We start from the raw sequence: 19,007 nt of genomic DNA on the forward strand, positions 1-19,007 counted from the left end.
TCTAATGAGGAGACATTATACTGTCTCTCTAGTCTTTGTCCACCTTTGAAAGCATCTGATCCTTTTTGACAGCTGGTCGTGTTTGTACCTCCCTTGTCAAATGTGGCATTTGTTTTAACCACTTACTCCTCAGCCCCTCTCACTCACTGCTGGGGTCTCCTCCAACCTGATCAATGGTGAAAGCTTTTACAGGATGGGTATGGGGGGGAGGCGATCGTTCTATGACTAAGCGTGATTAATTGTGGTCCTACTGCCATCACTCTAAGCACACAGGCCTTATTTTCCATTTAAAACACTTTTATATGCTGTATATCCAAATTGATTCAATCACACCAAAGCAACCCTGATGAGAGATTAATCATATAATCATTGATCTAAGCCAATCAGACCTTGTGACTGTTGTGACAGATACAAATGAACTTCGCACGTCACGGTTGATCAAAGTCGACATTTTCCATTTGCATGTGCGCTGCATCATAAATTCCCACGTTTTTAACACATGCGGAATGCTACAAGACACACACCATCCAGTGATTTACCAAGGGACACCACATGCAAACATCAAATGAGAAGATGTCAATTTGTCAGTCTAATCCTAAAACAAATGCATCAACCCCTGCATGTTGCCTTTGGAGTCAGTAATGGGGTGGTCAGTGGTGTTTGGTTGCAGATGAACTGTGGAATAACCAGAACTAGCAGCTGATCCTTCCTGTTGTTCCAATACATAATTGTTCTTTAAAATTCACACGATATCAGAATTGCAGTGTTTACAATGGTGTTCACAGAGAAATGGATTATTGTGCTCAAATGAGGATGGAGAAAGATGAGATATGGGAAAAATAGTTTGACTGGAGTGGCGAGAGTCAGCGATATGGCAGACAGACAATGTACGCAATCTAATTTACTGATCACCACCATATAGATTTGAACCAAATACCAGCTGGCCCTCTAAGTGTGTGCGAACAACAAAAAGAATTCTCTTTACAAATACATTTACACTGACAAAACATCTGTCTGCAGTCAGTTAAATGTTTTAATTTAATTCTTTTTTATGATAATAATCTCTCGTTTATGTATTATTTGAAGTTCTATCTTATAACCCGAATATTGTGTGAAATGCCAATTCTGTACAGACTAAATCTCTTTTCTAGCTAGTACATTAGACCTGTCTCAGGTCCCTCCTTCAATGTAAATCCATGCGTTTTATCATCCACTTGTCAAAAGATTATTACAGTCACTTCGGAAGGATATAGCACATCTCTCCCCAAGCCCAATGTACAAATGGTTTCACACCAAAGCTTAAAATGTAGGGTCAATGGTTTGTAAGGCTAAACATGAAAAAGGCGAGCATGTGAATGCAGATGCATCTCACTGTGCAAGCAAAATTTCATTCCACAATGTATAATCCAGAAAGTATGCTTCAATAATTAAATTCGAATCATAAAATAAATAATAAAAATCTAAAAAAGAACAAAAATTCAAGCAATGCCTGCACCACTAGAAATGAAAATACTTTTAGGGTGCACGAGAAAAAGGAAATGTAAAAATCTCTATGGACATAGCCAAGATAAACTGGATTAAAACATTTCACCATCTGATAAGTGCAGAGATGACAGTGTATTTATTCCCCTGAGGCCTGACAAACACACATCTTGGTCATCACTTGTATTCTCTTGAGATCCCCTTTTTCACATCCCCTTCCTCCATGCTCCTCTTCAGCTGTTGGACCCATAAACAGAGACTCCTCCTCCCTCTCTTCTTGTTGCCCAGATGGGGCAGTTCTACCAGTTTGAGGGCAGGTGTGGCAGCCCTGGCCAGTGCTGAGCAATCATTGGCTGTGATTAGTGTGTGATTTCTGGGTGGGGTTCAGTGTTTGTGTGTCTGCGGTGGCGGGGGGGTTATAATAGGGCAAGCTGCCAGCTGCTGTCCCCTTCTCAATGTATAGCCTCCTTAAACAGAATGGGGGTTGCATATGTCTGACTGTGTGTGTGTGTGTGTGTGTGTGTGTGTGTGCGTGCGTGCGTGCGTGCGTGCGTGTGTATCTTAGTGGGTCAGCTGCCACAAAACTGAATATGACACCTCAATGTGGTGATGAGCACAAACTGTATCTTTGTTTTTCAATCTGGTCTGCCTTGCTGTCTACGTCTTTCATAGCAGCTGACTTAAGCATCCTAACGCAAATGGAAATAAGAAGTCACTCATTTCCACGTCCACATATCAGCAACAGCATATATCATACAAATAGCGCTTTGTGCACGAGAGAATCAGAATTTGTTTTGGGTTTTAGCTTGTGGTTAGTTGTTAGCATGTTGCTAAGTATATTCTATAAAGCACAAAAAAATAAATAACACCCACAAACATCAGGTAAAACATTTACCTTTAATCAAATACAATTTTGTGTATGAATGCATTTTCGTCCATTTCGAAAGTCCATTTATGTCATGCGCCATCTTGAATGAACTTTCGTTACTTTGGCAAAGTGCATTATGTGATTTTGTGTACAGTAAGAAGCTATGATGCTTAGCAAAATGCTATCTAGATGCTCAATAGGTTTTTGGGACAGAGCTTCTCTCTCTCTCTCTCTCTCTCTCTCTCTCTCTCTCTCTCTCTCTCTCTCTCTCTCTCTCCTTCTCTCTCTTCTCTCTCTCTCTCTCTCCCTCAGCATCATCATCACACACACACACACACACACACACACACACACACACACACACACACACAGCACACGCACGCACACACACACACACACACACACACAGTCTGGTTTATATCCCCGTGGGGACAGTCCAAGGCGTAATGTTTTTATACTGTACAAACTGTATATTCTATCCCCTATCCCTAACCCTATCCCTAAACCTAAAGATCATAGAACACTTTTTGCATTTTTAGATTTAAAAAAAATATTGTTCTGTACAATTTATAAGCTTTTGTGCCCATGAGGACCTCAATTTTGGTCCCCACGGTGACACGAGTCCCCATGTGTTGGTGTGCATTCAGGTTTAGGTCCCCACCGGGATATACAAACATGAACACAAACACACACAAAGGGGAAACACTCACTCTCAGCTGGTATAATTATAGTGTGATGTGAATTTATATTTAGAATGGTGAACTTGCTTACCAGTCTATTTTCAGATTTCTGAGAAGACCGTGTGCGTCACTCCATGCAAATAAACATCCGAAGACTAGAATACATAGTTTATGTAGAAAAAAATAATAAAAATGCATACATTTTAGATACGTGTCTAGGTTTATTGCAGACTGGTAAGTACTCTGTACTATTTTGCTTTTACTCTTCCCAGATCTGGCAAATTTTGGAACACTTCAAAAGTGTTTCAAAAGCACCACTACACATCTAATCTCATTAGCAATGTGTTTTAAAGGCTCAAATGTGCAGCTGTATCTGATTCAAGGAATCACTGTTTGACAAAGCTTTCTTGTTTTCTTTAGCACATTTGACAGAGAAAGAAACATTGGGCTATTTTTCTAAATAGAAATGTCAAAAAGCAATGATCTTTATGTAATCCTGTAAACCTAGCAAGATGATAGAATCCTTTATCTACATATTAAACCGACATTGATTTGTAATAAGATTTTAATTAGACCTGTTTGCTACAACATTTATCACAATTACTATTGCTTATTATCTATGATGACTATGGTGAAGCATTTGAACAATTCCCTAACACTACATTTAAGCATTGCAAGTCAGTCTCCATATAGACACTGAAGGAGGGACCTGAGTCATGTGTAAGGACCAGAATATTTTAGAGAATTGAGGTTGGCCTCTTGCGATTTCATAACAATCATCCACCCTAGCAACCACTTTCTTAATGCAGTTATGTCAACAACAGCGTGGAATTGCTGTTAAAGCTCTTAGGATGTCTGTATCACCTCTGTATATTTGTATTTGACTTTTCTATGAAATGCTTTGCTTGATTACATTTTATTTTGTTATGAAAAACATTTGCGTCTCAATGGATCCATCCTTGGCTAAACAGAGCTAATGAATGAATGAATGAATGAAGAGACATTGAGTGGTTGTTCTCTTTCTGTTATGGTCCCAATTAGAAAGGCGGAGAGATGAACGAATGCTTATATTGAGACAGACAACAGCTGCTTAACCTTTCAAATGTACATTGGGCTCTCAGATAACCAGGCCAGCATACAATATCCACAGTCTGTAATGGGGTCTGTTGTATATTTTGTGTTCTTAACTCTCTCACGTTTTTTAAGGAACAATGTAGCAGAAATTTGTCTGTTAACATGAATATGCATCGTGTTGAGCTGGGGGGTGGTTGTAGAGGGGCGGAACCACCACTGGTGTTGTTTTGCTTCGGATACCATCTGAAATAATGGTAAAGATGACCTTTATGATGGATAGATGCTCTTTTTTGAGGTTTTCGGACCCCATTCAATAACATATTTAGGAAGAGCCAGGGCATTAAAGTGAAAGTGACCTATTAGTCAGATATGGTGACCCATACCCGAATTTAACCCATCCAGAGAGTAGTGAACACACACACACAGCAAGTGGTGAACACACATACACCCGGAGCAGTGGGCAGCTATCACTGCAGCGCCCGGGGAGCAAGTAGGGATAAGGTGCCTTGCTCAAGGGCACCTCAGTCGTTACCCGCTGGCCCTGGGAATCGAACCGGCAACCTTCTGGTCACGAGTCCGACTCTCTAACCATTAGGCCACGACTGCACGTAGGCACGTATGCATATCTTTGTTTTGCTAAACACAAAGGAATACATTTGGAAGAATGTCAGTGATCAAACAGATCTCATCCCCCATTTACCACCATAGTATAGGGAAAATAAATACTATGGGAGTCAGTGGGGGATGAGATCTGTTTGGTTACTGACATTCTTCCAAATTTGTGTTTAGCAGAACAAAGAAATGTATTCAGATTTAGAAGAACTTGAGGCCGAGTAACTGATGACAGAATTTTCATTTTTGGGTGAACAGTCCCTTTAAATAGCCTATCTCTTGAACACAACATTGATAGTGTTCGGCTGAAGAAAGGAGGTTATACATCTGGGATGGCATGCCGGCGAGTGAATTACGGAATTATTTTCGTTTTTCACTGAACTATTTCTTGAAGGAAGTAAAATGGGTTGTGAACATTAACAGTTTGTGGGAGTCTGTAAATCCTCTTTGAGGTGTGTCTGTATTAGTTAGGGTGTGTGTGTGTGTGTGTTGTGGTGGTGGAGGATAAGGTTTGGTCTGGTCTGGTCTGCAATGATAATTGTGACTTATTTTGAAACCTTTCGATGAAGCAATCCCTTATGTACGGTGGCCGTGAAGTGCAAAACAAAACAACAAATCGCAAAACTAAAAACAAATCTAAAAGCAAAATAAAAAATCCAAAATCAAAATGACAAATCTGAAAACGCAATATCAAATCTAAAAACAGAATAGCAAATCTTAAAACACAGCAACAATTCGGGAAACAAAATAACAAGTCAGAAACCACATCGACAAGTCAGAAAGCAAAACGACAAGTCAGAAAACACAATGACAAATCAGTCAAACCGGAAAAGGTAGGTATTTTGTTGAAATGGGATAGCTACTGCTGATTGGATGAAGCTCCTGTCAATCAAGATATCCAGGACGCTCGATGTACTATGAGAAAGGACATGCATATGTGATACTGCTCATATTCATTGATTAAGGTTCAAAAGCCACATTTTGTTAATAAAGTTGAAACGGGCTCATCTTGCATTAGGAGTACACGCGTGTCTGTTTCACACAGCATAAATAAGCAGAGTCTTCGCGTGGCGTGAGCCCTGAGCAGCACGCATAGTGCAGTTTATAGGCGACTGCCTGTGTACCAGCCATGATCGTTTTCCCCTCACAAAATACATACAATATAAGCATATAACATGATATGTACTTTAATCTGTGTCCCCGTGGGTTATGGTGAGAGAGTGACTGACGCGTTTGTTTTCACTTATAAATATAAACATAAGCCTATAACAATACTGTGAAAACGCGCACCTGACGCGTGGTTGTTCTGAACGTCTCTTTATATTCGTTCACATTTTTTTTACAGTTGTACAAACAAAACCATAGCAAAGTTATCGCTTTCCAGCTTGGCTTCACACATCGGCCGAGACGCGCAGAACCGCATCGTGTACACCATGATGTGCGTGTATAGGCGTTTATATTTGTAAGCGAAACAAACGATCGCGTCAGTCACTCTCTCACCATAACCAACAGGGACACAGATTAAAGTACATATCATGTCATATGCTTATATTGTATCTTGTGAGGGGAAAACGATCACGGATGGTACACAGGCAGTCTATGCGTGCTGCTCAGGGCTCACGCCGCGCGACGACTCTGCTCATGCATGCAGTGTGAAACAGACACGCATCTACTCCTAATGCATCGCCCGTTTCAACTTTATTAACAAAATGTGGCTTTTGAACCTTAATCAATGAATATGCGCTGTATCACATATGCATGTCCTTTCTCATTGAGCGTCCTGGATATCTTGATTGACAGGAGTTTCATCCAACCAGCAGTAGCTATCCAATTTCAACAAAATACCTACCTTTTCCGCTTTGACTGATTTGTCGTTGTGTTTTCTGACTTGTCGTTTTGCTTTCTGACTTGTGGATGTGGTTTCTGACTTGTTATTTTGTTTCCCGAATTGTTGTTGTGTTTTAAGATTTTCTATTCTGTTTTTAGATTTGATATTGCGCTTTCAGATTTGTCATTTTGATTTTGGATTTTTGGATTTTGCTTTTAGATTTGTTTTTTTTTGTTTTTGTTTTTTGTTGTTGTTTTGTTTTGCACTTCTCGGCCACGGTACTTATGAGCACTGTGAGACACATACTTACATACACGGCTGGAGGAGGGGGATGCCAGACGCATCTGACTTGATCCGCCTATTATTTAAGCAATCGCTCACTTGAATTTAATATAATTTTGTCATTATTTACACACCTCCATTTTCTTTCAAACCTGTATGATTTTCATTATTCAGAAATACAAACAGGTCAAGGTAAATGTATGAAATCTCATGTAGGCTTCAGTTTGGTTAAAATATTTTTGAGTGGTAATGGAATACACAAGATGCTCCTCACACGAAGTTTTGTATTGGAGTCATAAGCCTTACAGTTGTTTGTTTTGGCCAACCATTGTGTCACACGACGTTAATGCTGATCCAGCAATTGACAACAAGTAATTGTTGCTAAGTGTACAGTCAAATGTGCACATGCCAACAGGTTTGTCTCAGCTAATATTCCACCACCATCATCATCATATTATCACAGTCATCAGTATTATTATTTCAGAATGCAAGAAATGATAAAGTGTTTTTCTTCTCTCATGGGACGACATGTGTTGATTCAGTTGAGTCAGAAATGCTGTAGAAGAGTTTTGTCCTGTATAGATCTGATCAGTGATGGTTGAACACATGCTACACCTGTGGCCGGCTGCTTAGACTAGTCTTACAAGTTAAAGATCTCGTTTTTAAGTCAGTCATAACGTTTCAGTTATATTAAAAGGTAGACTAATTTGAAACCCAAGACTGATCAGCCCTAGTTGGTCAGTTTCTATATTTACAGTACACAAACGGATGCTGTTGATACAGCACACATGCAAACCATTATCTAACTTACACAACAAACGCCCACAATTATTTGCTTCAAAGAGAACATTTAAAGGACTGGTTGACGTAAAATATAAATAAAATATTATTAACTGACTCACTTGTCATTCCATATCTATATGACTTCTTTGCATTGAACAAAACAAAGCAGTTGAGCAAAATGTATTTTTTTCCCACATTATGAAAGTAAATGGCTGCTGAAGCTGTCATGCTATAAAATGACAAATCTCACATTTAAACATAAAGTTATATGATGATGTTAGATTACAGGCTTGATCATACTTTATAAGTTCTCACATATCTAGATCACAATTAAATTGAAACAACAGAGCATTAGGAACAATTTTCCGTAAATACCGACTAATTTTACTGTATCTTTTCCTCACAGAAGTCAATAATACGACTTAAGTATTAAGTCATTAAGTATGAAAAATACTGCAATTCATGAGACATTTGGACTAACTTTATGCTTCTTTTTGTCCTTTCAGGAGCTTGACAGCTCACCCAAAAATTAATTTACTCATTTACTCACCCCAAAATGAAAATTCTCTCGTCCTTTACTTACCTTCAGATTGTTTCAACCCTGTATGCATTTCTTTGTTCTGCTGAACACACAGGAAGATATCTGGAAGATTGTCAAATCAACCCCCCATTGATTCCCGCAGTATCCATTTTCCCTATGGCAGTAAATGGTGGGTGAGATTTGACATTCTTCCAAATGTCTCCCTGTGTGTTCAGCAAAACAAAAGAAATGAATACAGGGTTGGAACAATCTAAGGGTGAGTAAATGATAACAGAATTTTCATTTTTGGGCAAGTGTCCCTTTAATCGTGTGTCTAATAGGTGCCTGGACATTCTGCACAAGACCAAGTCCAGCGAACCAGATGTGATATTTACAGTCAAAACCCGAAATATATATATTCAGAGAATGTTCTTCAGCCAATATTTTAAACCATCTTTAAAAATGTTACTAATTCCCTGATAAAGTCCAGACAGGAGAATAACATCAGTCTATAGATGTTTTCTATTGAAGATGAGGGAAATATGCGTTCTGGACGTGACAAAAAATGATGTTTTGGGGGAGACATAGTTTGTAAGATTTCTGTAAATTGAAATACACAAACCAGAAGCAATAATACCACCAAATAGATGAGATGAATGAAGGAATGGCTCTTTAGAACGTCAAATATTTCTTTTACTTTAATTTCCGTGTGTGAATATATGTGGAATAAAGTATGTTGTGTATTGACAACACGCTCAAACTCAAAATGAGAACTTGCATGGTTTAAGATCATCAAAAATTATATTTATTGGTTGACATTTGCATGGAAGTGCAAAAAAACCTTAGTGTTCCAGAACATTATATGGGTTTTGGATAACACGAGAGACTAAATGATGGGAACTGTCATTTTTAGTCGCCGCATCCATTTAAAATCTTGTTTAAAGATAATTGAAGCATTTGAATGGCTCCAATGAACCCCCAATGATTTTTATCAAGGGAGTGAGCAGATATTGTGAGGGACACAGGTCACACCCCCCTAAACAAACACCACACACAAAGACAAAAGCTGGCAGTCTGTGTTTTTCAATATGACACACAATTACCATTTCACAATTTTTCCATATACGATACAACAAATACAAAAAATTCTATATCACACAAATATCACTACAAGAAATTCAAAGGTGATATACAGTTCTGTTTTAGTGTGTGTGTGTGTATGTACGCGTGTGTGTGTGCGTGTGTGTGTGTGTGTGTGCGTGTGCGTGCGTGCGTGCGTGTGTGTGTGTGCGCTAAATGCACCTTTGCTGTTTCTGTTTGTGACCTCAGGGCTCCAGCTGGAGGTCAGAGGTCAACAATGACAGGTGTCTAAAGCTCCAGATGCATTCTGTGAGGTGGGCAGGTGCAGTCATTATGGGTAATAGCTTTATTAAATAAAAACAGATAAACAATGTATACAAAAAAATGATCCTTTGTCTCTCAGATATTTAAAGATATACCCGGGGAGAAAAATTGACCTCCTAAGTAAATAAATAACATGTCTAAAAGGTTAAATCACTGTTTTGGTTTGTGGATTAAATTATTTTATTCTGTTTTCAGTTCTATCTTGCACCCTGTTAGTGGAAACTCCCCATAGCGTGCCTTTCAGAACCGTAATTGTTTTGCAAAGATTTGCTTTTAAGTGTGAAATTGATTTATTTCTGCAGCTATAACCTCAGAAGGCAACATGAATGAGATAAATGTCATTTCAGTTCCAAATATATTTTTGTAAAGATTGTGTTATCATTGACCATCTCTGATTAACTAGGAAACTGTCACCTGCTTCTCAATAATGTATTGGGTAACTCAAGTTTCAAACGAAAGTTCCAGCGTTATGGATGTGACATAAAAACGCTCAGAAATGTATTTGTTCCCAATATACTGAACCAATTCAATTTTATTATATATAGCACTTTCATTATTGCAAAGCAGCTTTGGATGCATCATAATTAAAAAAGAGAAAACATAAAGACAGTATGGTATTGAGATACATGGTATTATTGCAAGTTTTTCTCTTAACCGCAATAAATGTTATGTTGCATTTGTCAGAGACTGTCGATTATTCAATCGAAGTATATTTCATTTCGGTGTATTATTATTTCAAATATTGTTATCAGGACTGGGAACCTAAAATTACAATATACCAGAACAATTTGCAATAATACCAAAACGTGCAGAAAGAAACATTTGTTAAAGTTCAAGTATGTTAACGTGCATGTACTGTATGTTGCTAAACACAAGTCGTTTATGGATTAAACAAAATCAGCAGTCTCCCATGAGTAATTTGAGACTGTCAATTTAATTGCACATATCTGAAGCAATTATGCGCAGAAGGCTTTATTTTATTTTCATGTGCCCTTTTGAGAATATGTACCGTTATGGATGTGACAATCCTGATATTGTCACTTACCTGACTGTGGAAAATCATGCACTAAAAACAAAAATGTTTTAAAAACTTGAAGAGAGACATCACATGGGTATTTGAACCACCAAATGTTAATATCTGCGCTATTAGTATAGTAAAAACCTTTGGTTAAAACTTGATTTTTTCATGTTAAGGTTGACATTTTCACAGAATTGCCGATATGCACACATGCTGAGACAAATACATAAGCATTAAAGAGACAGTGAAAAAGTGTGTGTGGTCCTGGGAAACGCTGCAGTGTCAGGACCAAACGTCCACACAAACATAGTAATTCCAGTCAGTTTTGATCTGGTGGGCACATTTTTTGGTCCCCATAAAGAAAACAGATTATAAATCAAGCTAAATTATGTTTTTTATATGAAAACATGCAGAAAGATTTGTGATGGTTAGGTTTAGGGGTTAGAATATACACTTTATACAGTATAAAAACCATTATGTCTATGGAGAATCCTCGTAAACCACACGCATACACACAAACATTTTGAAAAATTTTGTCAGGAGGCTTTTATTACTAATCACTTTAGTGTCTTTGTAATTTCGCATTTTTAATGCTGTTTTAATAATCTTTTACAGTCTCATTCATTAGCGGGCAACAAATTAGAAACACATTGTGTTAAGATTATAAGCTTTTTCCACAAGACATAAAATAACAGTGTTTAACTGTTAAAAATGATGTGTTGACTTTACTTAAAATATATGTGCACCATTTTTGCAACATGGTTTAAAATACTATTTAAGGAGATCTTTGAAATAATTGATGACTGATTTGATGTCAGTCATTGAATGATTCTTCACAGAAGCACACATCTTACTGCAATTCGGATGTGTGTCTTCTGTACTGAGGTTAGAAATAGGGTCTATCCTTAAGGAAGCAAACACGAATCACCTAAATGAAAACTCCACAGAAAACGATTATTCACAACAAAACAACATCAATAATACTAAATACATCTTAAATCTCTTTATAAATCCCCCAAAAGTGCTTATTATTTAAAAAAGCATGAATAGTCCAACTTTTCAGGTAGTTTGCACAACTCAAAATTTTCCATTCACTTTATGCATACTCTTGACATTTTTGTAATTTATATTTTTGTGTTGCATGAACAAAGGATTTTAAGTTAAGATAAATGTTATAAATGTTACAAATATGTATATATTTTAAGTAGAAGCTACTGGTTGTTGAGACAACGCATCACTTTTCAGAGTTACTACAATTCTTTTCAATTATTGAGGGTTACATTTATTAGAGCTATAAATTAGTGTTATGTCTCCATCTATTGGTGAATGTACAATCTGCACATTTTGAACATTTCTCTGCACGTTCTACTTGAAGTTGCATTGACCACAGTCTGGAATAATTATGCTGGTTTAAAGGTTGATGTATACATAGCAGAGTTTTATTTTTTTATGTAATTTTCGAGCAACTTTAATTACAAAAAATTAAAACGTGCTGGATGAAAATTTGCATCTACTAGTGCTACTACTACTACTACTGCTGCACTTACTAGCCTACTAGGAAGAATACAGTATTTTCTATAAGCTTAGCTTTCAGAGGGTCGCACTCTGGGGTAGGGGGCTAAAATAGTAATCTCCCAGTAAAGCCCTATTTAAGATTTCAGGCTGCGCTTTTATACTTTTATTTAGTACTTTTATACTTTTGCAATAATAGTAAATTACAAACCTTAACAGTTGTTATTTATCACAGTTGTTTACTCAGAGCGATGCTTTGAAGAATAGAGACGCGTATGGCCAAAAGTGATGTCCAACTTAATAAAACATTTAAGACATTTAGACATTTTCGCTTTCAATTACGGCCTATTTTACATTAAAATATTACTACACTATACATATTTATAGACATTTAAAATGTTAATAATGGATAATATATCAAAAGAGTTTAGTTCAGCATTGGTCGATTAAAAATCAAGTTGAATCATGTGTGGTAAATATGAGAGATGCTGATTAGGTGCAGCAAGATAGAGAAATACCGTGTGAAAACACCACGAGAGGGCGACAAAGTCCTCTCAAACTCCGCGCACAACTTTTCTTGTTTCAGGTTAAAGGGTCATATGACACGGCTAAAACGAACATTATCATTTGTTTTATTATCATTGTGATACAGTCTGGTTCGTTGGTCCGTTGGGTCGGATGGCTTTCACAGGTCTACCGAACCACTCCAGAGTTCGTTTGCAATCGGGTCGAGACCACCTTGTTCAGGCGGTCTCGGAGCGATTGTTTTGGGGCGGATCCTAGCGCGATTGCCGTGTTCACATATGCCGTGTTCACATATGCCTAAACGAATCGAACCAAGAGAGAAAACGCACCAGGTTCCGAAACAAACCCTTATGTGTGAAAACGCCCTAAATGCAGCTTTATTAAAAGGAGAACAGACACAAACAGCCAATAAGTTCAAGGCAGGCAGCAAACAATCAGAAACAAGGTCACAGGCAATGGTCGAGGCAGGCAGAAAAGGTTCACACAAGGCAGTAGTACAGTCCAAGGTCCAAACACAGTGTAATCCAATACAATAAGAGAATGCTCAGAGATGCAGTTGACACAAACAAGACTTTGCAATGATGGAAACAACAAACCAGGCTTATGTAGACAGAAGTAATCAGGTTAACTAGACACAGGTGAATGTAGTCATAGATAATGAGTCCAGCAATGGATTATGGGAAATGTAGTGTGAGATGGCAGTCCATATGATGAGAGGAGTGCCCTCTAGTGGATTTGAGAAGGCACTGCAGCTGGTGACTGTGACTGTGACATAGCCCCCCCCCTCTAAGGGGGGATTCAAGATGCGCCAAAAATAACAAAGTCCAGGAGGGCGGTGAAGTGGAGGCGGAACCGGGGGTGGGATAGAGGGCCAGGCCCATGAAGGGTAAGCAGGCCAGGATCGTGGTGCAGAGGCGGACGTGGGGCAGAGGCGGAGCCCAGGGCGGAGCAGGAGGTGTAGTCCAGGGCAGGGCTGGAAGCCATGGAGGCGCTGGCAAGGCTGGAAGCCAGGGAGGTGCTGGCAGGGCTGCAGGGAAAGCCCAAGCTGCCATCTTGGATGAGGCAGGGAACTCAGAAGCGTCCATCTTGGACAAGGCAGGGAACTCAGAAGCGTCCATCTTGGACGAGGCAGGGAACTCAGAAGCGTCCATCTTGGACGAGGCAGGGAACTCAGAAGCGTCCATCTTGGACGAGACAGGGAACTCTGCGGGTTTGGAAACAGCCTCCAGTGCGGACGAGCAGCCCACAGCCCAGACACACAGCAGAGCAGCAGCCACGCAGAATTGATTCCAAGGACAACTCCTCGGGAACGGACACCACCAGACTTGGGACCATGGAGACTGGAAGTTCTGGGCTGGAGACCCTCTTAGCAACAGATTCTAATGAGGCAGCCGTCTTGTGAGTGGACTCTGGATTGGCGGCCATCTTGCGAGTGGACTCTGGATTGGTGGCCATCTTGAAAACGGGTTCTGGGCTGGCGGCCATGAAGACTGGAGACGCTGGCTTGGCGGCCATGAAGACTGGAGACGCTGGCTTGGCGGCCATGACGACTGGAGACGCTGGCTTGGCGGCCATGACGACTGGAGATGCTGGCTTCACTGCAAAAAATGACTTTCTTACTATGTCTTTTTTTCTTATTTTCCAGTAAAAATGTCTACAGTAAACATTCTTGAATCAAGAAGCATTTTGGAGACTGTAAAGTATTAACAGGTACGCCCACCTTACTTGCGTATACATTTGGGCGGTCTTAGTCAAATCATACCACGAACTGACGTAGATTTGTGGGGGTGTGGTTACATCAGGTTTTTTCGCTTTTAGATTGAATGCATCTTTTGTTCCGACACTTTACTTTTTGCAATTTTACGTGTCTAATACATGCATGGGCAACTTAAAACAGGTATTCGCGCCACATGGCCCCTTTAAAGAAAACCTAAACACAATCATGTTGCTAATGCAAGCATGTCTCTACAGACCTGCCAGGCAATGTTTTAGTTGTAGGATTATAGTAGTATAGTATAATAAACCTCTTGAATAAAAAAAACATCATCATCCATCTCCAAAATTCAATGAAGGCCAAACCTGATCTGGAATGTCTATATGTCTCATAACCATCACACAGATAACCTGTTTTTAATGCATGTTTAACAGTTATGTGTGAGATGTGGATGGTTATTAATGTATTATAAGAGAAAATAATGTTTAAAACTTTATTTTGATTTATGAATACTTGTTATGAGTAACAAGGTGTAGTGATTTTTAGAAAGGGTAAAGCTTTACATGAATAGACCATTTCAACGGACACGGGTTGTGGCACTGGGCATGCGCACTTCAATCCACCTCTACCTGTCAGTGGATTATTAACTTCCTGTCGAACAGGCAGCAGCTAGTGAGGTTGGGAAAATTTAAATCCAGCACATGTACCATCAGCACCGGAGCTCCTCAAGGATGTGTTCTTTCTCCACTGCTATATTCACTCTACACAAACGAATGCACCTCTACAGACCCTTCTGTCAAACTCCTGAAGTTTGCAGATGACACCACAGTCATTGGCCTTATTCAAGACGGTGATGAATCTGCCTACAGAAAGGAGGTTGCTCAGCTGGCTGCCTGGTGTAGTCAAAACAACCTAGAGCTGAATGCATTCAAGACAGTGGAGATGATAGTGGATTTCAGAAGGAACCCTCCATCACTTCCTCCCCTCACCATCCTGGACAGCACTGTGGATACTGTGGAGTCATTCAGGTTCCTGGGCTCCACCATCTCTCAGGACCTGAAGTGGGAGTCCCACATAGACTCCATTGTAAAGAAGGCCCAGCAGAGGTTATACTTCCTCCGTCAATTGAGGAAGTTCAACCTACCACAGGAGCTACTGACCCAGTTCTACTCAGTGGTCATCGAATCTGTTCTGTGCACTTCAATTACTGTTTGGTATGGCTCGGCCACCAAATCAGACCTACGAAGACTACAACGGACAGTTCGTAGTGCTGAGAAAATTATTGGTGCTCCTCTGCCCACACTTCAGGACCTGTACGATTCCAGAGTGAAAAACAGGGCAAGAAAAATCATCATTGACTCCACACACCCAGCACACAAACTCTTTGATCTGCTGCCCTCTGGCCGGCGCTTTAGAGCACCGAACACCAGGACTTCCAGACACAGAAGCAGCTTCTTCCCCCAGGCAATCTCCCTCCTAAACAGATAACTGCTCCTTAAGAGCAATATTCCGCTTACACTACTCCTATAGTGTGCACTATAGTGCCTTATTATATCTACATCTTATGTATACATGTATATAACACTACCTCTACTTACTACATTATCCATTTGCACAAGTGTACATACAATCTGTTAATATGTATATTCTACTATATACTACCCTGTACAATGTCTCTTATATGTTATTATCCCCCATTTTCTGTAAAATAGTCTTTATTTTATATATGCACAATTTAGAATCTTTTAGACTGTAAATCGTATTATATTGTATTGTCATTGTGTTGAATGTCTGTACTAGAAGCTTCCAACACCAAAGAAAATTCCTTGTGTGTGCAAGCACACTTGGCAATAAAGCTCTTCTGATTCTGATTCTGATTCTGATTTTAATCACGCTGACAACAGCTGATTCCTAGTTTTTTGTAAGGTTAGGTTTAGGGTTGGGGTAGGTGTAGGTGTAGGCATTAGCTAATTCAATTTATTGGAATTTTATGGCGAGATTTCGCATCTCTTCCGGCCGTAGCTGTAACCCTTCTAGCCAGAACAGACGCACGCGCGCCTGACCCCCAGTTAACTTCCGGTTTGTGTTTGGCTGGTGTCTAATTATAAAACTATTTATACTTAATTTAATTTATGTTAATATTAATTTATATTATTATTTACGCTATAATAATTGTATTAAATAAACGATTTGTTGAATTTCGTTGTATGTTCATTTTATTAAATAAACAATTTGTTGAATGGCTCCTGTAGTTTGGTCGCATTTAAACAAACCGTATGGTACATTGACATCTAGCGGTTGAGCTTGGTATCGCAGTCTAAATTCAAAACATTGGAGAGACAAGTTTAGCCAAGTAACGGTTGTTGGTTTCTTTTGCTTGTCATCAGAAATAATCTACAGGCACTTTATTGTTTGTGAATGTGTACCGGAAGTTCAGTTGGGGGGGTCACAAAAGTGGGCATGCGCAGTAACGTTTGTTTATGTTGTTAAGATATGAAACCGTCTATAGTGTAAAACCACTTGAGAATTATAGTACAAGCACACTCTTAAACTTTTGCTCAAAATGAAGAAAAGGATTTTGTGCACTTCCTGGTTGTTACATGTTACAGGGGACATGTCTGTAGTTTGAAGTGATAAACGTTTAACTTTAGTTATACACCTGTGCGAATTTGAGGGGGAAAATCACATCAGTTGAATAAAAGACTTCGACTGAGTGGTTTGTTCGTTTTAACCCAAAGCTCTTGCAGTGTATCTGCTCATCAATATTTCCATGGAAACCATGGCTGTTTGTTTATCATTTGTAAACTGTGTCATTGGCCACATGTAAAAGATGTTTACTCTTTCCTACAGATGTGTGTATTCAGCCGGCGTTCGGTCGATTGTAGCATGCCACCCCACTTCGCACACATCTGTTGGAAAGAATTAAAAAGAGCTTTTTCTCTCAAACTCATTATCAGCCAATCAGATTTCTTTCCTCACACATGAAACACAAAGTCCTGTAAAACAGACCGAGAGTCATAGACGGATGTGCCTGTGCCATGACACACACAGTCACTTTATCAATAACGTGTTGCATGCACATGTGTGTTTTCTGTTAATGAGACACAGAGAATGTCCCTGAGATCAGCCATCACAGACATGCAACTGTCTGATTGGATAATAAGATCAAACTCTGCTTTTATTGGATAATGAGATGAAGTAAGAAACTAGCGTGACATCTGGATCCAATCGAGGCTTCTTCCACTTTCATTCCCGCTGTGCCTCTCATGTTCATGTTTTCTTGCTCGTTTTCTTTCATTCCTCTCCAGAGAGTCTGCATGATGTTTGGAAAATGCAGCTTATTTTAGAAACAGTTCATTTATATCAACAAAGAACAAAGCGATGTGTTTGTCTGTTTGTGTTTGTGCATATGTTGCTCTGCTTGTGTGTTACTTGTACGTGAGTCACACACAGACACATGTGAATAAAGACAAACAATAACAAGACGAACTGTAGATCGTTGCGCTTCTCCATGCATGCAAAACGCACCACCACAATATTAGAGCGTTGTGGTTGATTACAAATGTGTTGCTATGGTTGCAAGGGTGTTCTGGGTCATTTGTAGGGCATTGCAATTCAGTTTTTGAAGTAAACGTGACACGTGTTTGCTAATGCATGCTTTGCTGTAACATAGCTAGGATATTGTGGGGCGTTAGCAGGGTGTTGCTATGCCATTCCTACAATGTTCCGGGTGGACGTTTATACGTCATCATTTATGCACCCGAACGTTGTTTATGCTGTCAAAAAAAAGAGATTTAAAACTGTACCTTTTTAATCGCTGGGGTGGTACCCTAAGTTTTTTGTACCTTTACAGGTATGCAAAAAATAATATAATGTTGTACCTTTTGGAATACATTATTGTACTCTAAGGATCTATTGTGTACATTTAAAGTAGGACTGTTGCGATAAACCGATGATAAATATCACGTGATTTTTGCACAGCTTTTGAGTGAAGTACGGGGAAAATGCTGCTGCATCCGAAAGCCAGAGGGGGCTCTCGTGCGGAAATTCCAAATAGCACTGCAGAAGAAGGCCATAACACGGTCAAGAATCTAGGAAATGCCTATGGACATCTTTTTATCACTGTTACTCAAGGCTCATCAGGTATTTTTATGATAATAAAGTATATTTATAATGATCATGTTTGACGGGCGTTGCTTTTTCAAATGCACATTATAAGCGACTCAAACTCGCACTGCTTTTAGATCGAGCAGCATTTCCTACTGATCCCAGAGCCGTGCTTCACGGACAAGCTACGCATTAAAAAATATCGACACATTGCATATCGCAGCCAGCTTGATTTCAATAGGATTTGGTGGTATCGCGATAAAGTATGGTGCAGCCCTAATTTAAAGTTATAGTTAAATGTTTTGTACTCCTTATATTTAACTGGTACACAATAGGTACAACATGTTATGTGTTTTATACCCCTAAAGGTACAAAAAGGAAGCTTTAAGGGTAACACCGTAGCGACAGAAAGGGTGCAATTTAAAACCTCAGTGTATGACAGTGTATTTCTTCTGTGGAACACAAAAAAGATATTACGAGAAATGTCTCAGTGGTTGTGTCCATGAAATGAAAGTCAGTTGGGACAATGTTGTTTGGTTACCAACATTCTTTAGAAAATATTATTTTGTGTTGTACAGAAGAAAGAAAGTCATACAGG

The sequence above is a fragment of the Triplophysa rosa genome, linkage group LG21, assembly GCF_024868665.1.
Source record: "Triplophysa rosa linkage group LG21, Trosa_1v2, whole genome shotgun sequence".
Classification (NCBI taxonomy): domain Eukaryota; kingdom Metazoa; phylum Chordata; class Actinopteri; order Cypriniformes; family Nemacheilidae; genus Triplophysa; species Triplophysa rosa.